Here is an 8,265-nt window from a genome sequence, read left to right as displayed (position 1 = left end):
CTTTCAATGATTTGAACCTCTCCTGTGAGTCCAGTTTTAGATTCCGATGCTTCACTTCAAGTTTACTGTATACCTTGGACCTTCTTATGGACGATGAAACACAGATATTGCATCCGAATTTAATACAAAAGGCACAATGCCGACTTAAGTACAAGAGGACTGACACTCTAACTTTCTATGATTTGAACCTCTCCTGTGAGTCCAGTTTTAGATTCCGATGCTTCACTTCAGGTTTACTGTATAGCTTGTACCTTCTTATTGACGATGAAACACAGAAATTGGATCCGAATTTAATCCTAAAGGCACAATGGCGACTTAAGCACATGAGGACGGACACTCTATTTTTCTATGATTTCAACCTCTCCTGTGAGTCCAGTTTTAGATTCCGATGCTACACTTCAGATTTACTGTATACCATGAATATTCTTATTGACGACGAAACACAGAAATTGCATAGGAATTAAATTCAAAAGGCCCAATGCCGACTTAAGTAGTAGAGGACTGACAGTCTAACTTTCTATGATTTGAACCTCCACTGTGAGTCCAGTTTTAGATTCCGATGCTTCACTTCAGGTTTACTGTATCCCTTGGACATTCTTATTGACGATGAAACACAGATATTGCATCCGAATTTAATACAAAAGGCACAATGATGACTGAAGTACAAAAGGACTGACACTCTAACTTTCTATGATTTAAACATCTCCTGTGAGTCCAGTTTTAGATTCCGATGCTTCACTTCAGGTTTAGTGTATCCCTTGGACCTTCTTATTGACGATGAAGCACAGAAATTGCATCGGAATTAAATTCAAAAGTCACAATGCCGACTTAAGTACAAGAGGACTGACACTCTAACTTACTATGATTTGAACCTCTCCTGTGAGTCCTGTTTTAGATTCCGATGCTTCACTTCAGGTTTACTGTATCCCTTAGACCTTCATATTGACGATGAAGCACAGAAATTGCATCGAAATCAAATTCAAAAGGCACAATGCCGACTTAAGCACAGGAGGACTGACACTCTAACTTTCTAAGATTTGAAGCTCTCCTGTGAGTCCAGTTTTAGATACCGATGCTTTACTTCAGGTTTACTGTATCCCTTGGACATTCATATTGACGATGAAACACAGAAGTTGCATCGGAATTAAATTCAAAAGGCACAATGCCGACTTAAGTACATGAGGACTGACACTCTAACTTTCTATGATTTGAACCTCTCCTGTGAGTCCAGTTTTAGATTCCGATGCTTCACTTCAGGTTTACTGTATCCCTTGGACATTCTAATTGACGATGAAACACAGATTTTGCATCGAAATTAAATTCAAAAGGCACAATGCCGATTTAAGTACAGGAGGACTGACACTCTAACTTTCTATGATTTGAACCTCTTCTGTGAGTCCAGTTTTAGATTCCGATGCTTCACATCAGGTTTACTGTATCCCTTGCACCTTCCTATTGACAATGAAACACTGAAATTGCATCGGAATCAAATTCAAAAGGCACAATGCCGACTTAAGTACAAGATTACTGACACTCTATCTTTCTATGATTTGTACCTCTCCTGTGAGTCCAGTTTTAGATTCCGATGCTTCACTTCAGGTTTACTTTATCCCACGGACGTTCTTATCGACGATGAAGCACAGAAAATGCATCGGAATTAAATTCAAAATGCACAATGCCGACTTAACTACAAGAGGACTGACACTCTAACTTTCTATGATTTGAACCTCTCCTGTGAGTCCAGTTTTGGATTCCGATGCTTCACTTCAGGTTTACTGTATCCCTTGGACCTTCTTATTGACGATGAAACACAGAAATTGCATCGAAATTAAATTCAAAAGTCCCAATGCCGACTTATGTACAAGTGGACTGACCCTCTAACTTTCTATGATTTGAACCTCTCCTGTGAATGCAATTTGGATTCGGATGCTTCACTTCAGGTTTACTGTATACCTTGGACCTTCTTATTGACGATGAAGCACAGAAATTGTTTCGCAATTAAATTCAAAAGGCACAATGCCGACTTAAGTAATAGAGGACTGACACTCTCACTTTCTATGATTTGAACCTCTCCTGTGAGTCCAGTTTTAGAATCCGATGCTTCACTTCAGGTTTACTACATCCCTTGGACGGTCTTATTCACGAAGAAGCACAGAAATTGCATCGGAACTAAATTCAAGGGGCACAGTGCCGACATAAGTACAAGAGGAGTGAAACTCTAAATTTCTATGATTTGAACCTCTCCTGTGATTCCAGTTTTAGATTCCGATGCTTCACTTCAGGTTTACTGTATTCGTTGGACCTTCTCATTGACGCTGAAACACAGAAATTGTAATCCGAATTTAATACAAAAGGCACAATTCCGAATTAAGTAGAAGAGGACTGACACTCTAACTTACTATGATTTGAACCTCTCCTGTGAATCCAATTTGGATTCGGATGCATCACTTCAGGTTTACTGTATCCGTTGGACCTTCTTATTGACGATGAAACACAGAAATTGCATCCGAATTTAATACAAAAGGCACAATGCCGACTAAAGTACAAGAGGACTGACACTGTAACTATCTATGATGTGAACCTCTCCTGTGAGTCAAGTTTTAGATTCCGATGCTTCACTTCACGTCTACTGTTTACCCTGGACTTTCTTATTGACGATGAAGCACAGAAATTGCATCCGAATTTAATACAGAAGGCAAAATGCTGACTTAGGTACAAGAGGACTGACACTCTAACTTTCTATGATTTGAACCTCTACTGTGAGTCTAGTTTTAGATTCCGATGCTTCACTTCAGGGTCACCGTATACCTTGGACCTTCTTATTGACGATGAAACACAGAAATTGCATCCGAAATCAATTCAATAGGCACAATGCCGACTTAAGTAGAAGAGGACTGACACTCTAACTTTCTATGATTTGAACCTCTCCTGTGAGTCCAGTTTTATATTCGGATGCTTCACTTCAGGTTTACTGTATCCCTTGGACCTTCTTATTGACCAAGAAGCACAGAAATTGCATCGAAATTTAATTCAAAAGGCACAATGCGACTTAAGTACAAGATGACTGACACTCTAACTTTCAATGTTTTGAACCTCTCCTGTGAGTCCAGTTTTAGATTCCGATGCTTCACGTCAGGTTCACTGTATACCTTGGACCTTTTTATTGACGATGAAACACAGAAATTGCATCGGAATTGAATTCAAGAGGCACAATGCCGACTTAAGTACAAGAGGACTGACAGTCTAAATTTCTATGATTTGAACCTCTCCTGAGAGTCCAGTTTTAGATTCCGATGCCTCACTTCAGGTTTACTGTATCCGTTGGACCTTCTTATTGACGATGAAGCACAGAAATTGCATCGAAATTAAATTCAAAAGTCACAATGCCGACTTAAGTACAAGAGGACTGACACTCTAACTTTCTATGATTTGAACCTCTCGTGTGAGTCCAGTTTTAGATTCCGATGCTTCACTTCATGTTTACTGTATCCCTTTTACCTTCATATTGACGATGAAGCACAGAAATTGCATCGAAATTAAATTCAAAAGGCACAATGCCGACTTAAGCACAGGAGGACTGACACTCTAACATTCTATGATTTGAAGCTCTACTGTGAGTCCAGTTTTAGATACCGATGCTTTACTTCACTTTTACTGTATCCCTTGGACCTTCTTATTGACGATGAAACACAGAAATTGCATCGGAATTAAATTCAAAAGGCACAATGCCGACTTAAGTACACGAGGACTGACACTCTAACTTTCTTTGATTTGAACCTCTCCTGTGAGTCCAGTTTTAGATTCCGATGCTTCACATCAGGTTTACTGTATCCCTTGCACCCTCCTATTGACAATGAAACACTGAAATTGCATCGGAATCAAATTCAAAAGGCACAATGCCGACTTAAGTACAAGATTACTGACACTCTAACTTTCTATGATTTGAACCTCTCCTGTGAATCCAATATGATTCGGATGCTTCACTTCAGGTTTACTGTATACCTTGGACCTTCTTATTGTCGATGAAGCACAGAAATTGCATCGGAATTAAATTCAAAAGGCACAATGCCGAGTTAACTACAAAAGGACTCACACTCTAACTATCTATGTTTTGAACCTCTCCTGTGAGTCCTGTTTTAGATTCCGAAGCTTCACTTCAGGTTTACTGTATCCCTTGTACCTTCGTGTTGACGATGAAACACAGGAATTCCATCGGAATTAAATCCAAAAGGCACAAAGACGACTTAAGTACAAGAGGACTGACACTCTAACTTTCTATGATTTGAACCTCTCCTGTGAGTCCAGTTTTAGATTCTGATGTTTCACTTCAGGTTTACTGAATACCTTGGACCTTCTTATTGACGATGAAGCACAGAAATTGCATCGGAATTGTATTTAAAAAGACACAGTGCCGACTTAAGTACAAGAGGAGTGACACTCTAACTTTCTATGATTTGAACCTCTACTGTGAATCCAAATTGGATTCGGATGCTTCACTTCAGGTTTACTGTATACCTTGGACCTTCATATTGACGATGAAGCACAGAAATTGCTTCGCAATTAAATTCAAAAGACACAATGCCGACTTAAGTAAAAGAGAACTGACACTCTAACTTTCTATGATGTGAACCTCTCCTGTGAGTCCAGTTTTAGAATCCGATGCTTCACTTCAGGTTTACTATATCCCTTGGACCTTCTTACTGACAATGAAACACTAATATTGCATCGGAATTAAATTCAAAAGGCACAATGCCGACTTAAGTACAAGAGTACTGACACTCTAACTTTCTATGATATGAACCTTTCCTCCGAGTCCAGTTTTAGATTCCGATGCCTCACTTCAGGTTTACTGTATCCCAGGGACATTCTTATTAACGATGAAGCACAGAAATTGCATCGGAATTAAATTCAAAAGGCACAATGCCGAGTTAACTACAAGAGGACTGACACTCTAACTTTCTATGATTTGAACCTCTCCTGTGAGTCCTGTTTTAGTTTCCGAAGCTTCACTTCAGGTTTACTGTATCCCTTGGACCTTCGTATTGACGATGAAACACAGGAATTCCATCGGAATTACATCAAAAAGGCACAAAGACGACTTAAGTACAAGAGGACTGACACTCTAACTTTCAATGATTTGAACCTCTCCTGTGAGTCCAGTTTTAGATTCCGATGCTTCACTTCAAGTTTACTGTATACCTTGGACCTTCTTATGGACGATGAAACACAGATATTGCATCCGAATTTAATACAAAAGGCACAATGCCGACTTAAGTACAAGAGGACTGACACTCTAACTTTCTATGATTTGAACCTCTCCTGTGAGTCCAGTTTTAGATTCCGATGCTTCACTTCAGGTTTACTGTATAGCTTGTACCTTCTTATTGACGATGAAACACAGAAATTGGATCCGAATTTAATCCTAAAGGCACAATGGCGACTTAAGCACATGAGGACGGACACTCTATTTTTCTATGATTTCAACCTCTCCTGTGAGTCCAGTTTTAGATTCCGATGCTACACTTCAGATTTACTGTATACCATGAATATTCTTATTGACGATGAAGCACAGAAATTGCATCGGAATTAAATTCAAAAGGCACAATGCCGACTTAAGTACAAGATGACTAACACTCTAATTCTCTATGATATGAACCTCTCCTGTGAGCCCAGTTTTTGAATCCGATCCTACACTTCAGGTTTACTGTATCCCGTGGACCTCCTTATTGACGATGAAACACAGAAATTGCATCCGAATATAATACAAAAGGCACAATGCCGACCTAAGTACAAGAGGACTGAAACTCTAACTTTCTATGATTTGATCCTCTTTTATGAGTCCAGTTTTAGGTTCCGATGCTTCCCATCAGGTTTACTGTATACCTTGGACCTTCTTATTGACGATGAAACACAGAAATTGCATCTGAATTTAATACAAAAGGCACAATGCCCACTTAAGTACAAGAGGACTGACACTCTAACTTTCAATGATTTAAATTTCTCGTGTGAGTCCAGTTTTAGATTTCGATGCTTCCCTTCAGGTGTACTGTATACCTTGGACCTCCTTACTGACGATGAAACACAGAAATTGCATCGGAATGAAATTCAAAAGGCACAATGACGACTTAAGTACAAGATGACTAACACTCTAATTCTCTATGATTTGAACCACTCCTGTGAGTCCAGTTTTTGAATCGGATCCTTCACTTCAGGTTTACTGTATCCCGTGGACCTCCTTATTGACGATGAGACACAGAAATTGCATCCGAATGTAATACAAAAGGCATAATGCCGACATAAGTACAAGAGGACAGACACTCTAACTTTCTATGATTAGAACCTCTCCTGTAAGTCCAATTTTAGATTCCGATGCATCCCTTCAGGTTTACTGTATACCTTGGACCTTCTTATTGACTATGAAACACAGAAATTGCATCCGAATTTAATACAAAAGGCACAATGCCGAGTTAAGTAGAAGAGGACTGACACTTAAACTTTCTATGATTTGAACCTCTCCTGTGAGTCCAGTTTTAGATTCAGATGCTTCCCTTGAGGTTTACTGTATACCTTATACCTTCTTATTTACGATGAAACACAGAAATTGCATCCGAATTTAATACAAAAGGCACAATGCCGACTTAAGTACAAGTGGACCGACACACTCACATTCTATGATTTGAACCTCTTCTGTGAGTCCAGTTTTAGATTCCGATGCGTCCCTTGAGGTTCACTATATACCTTGGACCTTCTTACTGACGATGAAACACAGAAATTGGATCCGAAATTAATGCAAAAGGCACAATGCCGACTTAAGTACAAGAGGACTGATACTCTACCTTTCTACAATTGAACCTCTCCTGTGAGTCAAGGTTTAGATTATGATGCTTCACTTCAGGTTTACTGTATACCTTGGACATTCTTTTTGACGATGAAATACAGAAATTGCATCGGAATTAAATTCAAAAGGCACAATTCCGACTGAAGTACAAGAGAACTGACACTCTAACTTTCTATGATTTGAATCTCTCCGGTGAGTCCAGATTTAGATTCCGATGATTCACTTCAGGTTTACTGTATACCTTGGACCTTCTTCTTGACGATGAAACACAGAAAATGCATCGGAAGTAAATTCAAAAGTCACAATGCCGCCTTAAGTACAAGAGGACTGACACTATAACTTTCGATGATGTGAACCTCTCCTATGAGTACAGTTTTAGATTCCGATGCTTCCCTTCAGGTTTACTGTATACCTTGGACCTTCTTATTAACTATGAAACACAGAAATTGCATACGAATTGAATTCAAAAGGCACAATGCCGACTTAAGTACAAGAGGACTGACACTCTAACTTTCTATGATTTGACCCTCCACGTTGAGTCCAGTTTTAGATTCCGATGCTTCACTTCAAGTTTACTGTATACCTTGGACCTTCTTATTGACGATGAAACACAGAAATTGCATCCGAATTTAATACAAAAGGCACAATGCCGACTTAAGTACAAGATGACTAACACTCTAATTCGCTATGATATGAACCTCTCCTGTGAGTCCAGTTTTTGAATCCGATCCTACACTTCTGGTTTACTGAATCCCGTTGACCTCCATATTGACGATGAAACACAGAAATTGCATCCGAATATAATACAAAAGGCACAATGCCGACCTACGTACAAGAGCACTGACACTCTAACTTTCTATGATTTGAACCTCTTTTATGAGTCCAGTTTTAGGTTCCGATGCTTCCCATCAGGTTTACTGTATACCTTGGACCTTCTTATTGACGGTGAAGCACAGAAGTTGCATCGGAATAAAATTCAAAAGGCACAATGCCGACTTAAGTACAAGAGGACTGACACTCTACCTTTCTATAATTTGAACCTATCCTGTGAGTTCAGTTTTAGATTACGATTCTTCACTTCAGGTTTACTGAGTACCTTGGACATTCTTTATGCCGATGAAACACAGAAATTGCATCGGAATTAAATTCAAAAGGCACAATACCGACTTAAGTACAAGAGGACTGACACTCTAAATTTCTGTGATTGGAATCTCTCCGGTGAGTCCAGATTTAGATTCCGATGCTTCACTTCAGGTTTACTGTATACCTTGGACCTTCTTCTTGACGATGGATCACAGAAATAGCATCAGAAGTAAATTCAAAAGGCACAATGCCGACTTAAGTACAAGAGGACTGACACTCTAACTTTCAATGATTTGAATGTCTCGTGTGAGTCCAGTTTTAGATTTCGATGCTTCCCTTCAGGT

Source organism: Schistocerca americana, unplaced genomic scaffold (assembly GCF_021461395.2).
Source record: "Schistocerca americana isolate TAMUIC-IGC-003095 unplaced genomic scaffold, iqSchAmer2.1 HiC_scaffold_16, whole genome shotgun sequence".
Classification (NCBI taxonomy): domain Eukaryota; kingdom Metazoa; phylum Arthropoda; class Insecta; order Orthoptera; family Acrididae; genus Schistocerca; species Schistocerca americana.
The sequence above is the reverse complement of the archived record's forward strand: the minus strand, read 5'-3'. Positions refer to the sequence as shown.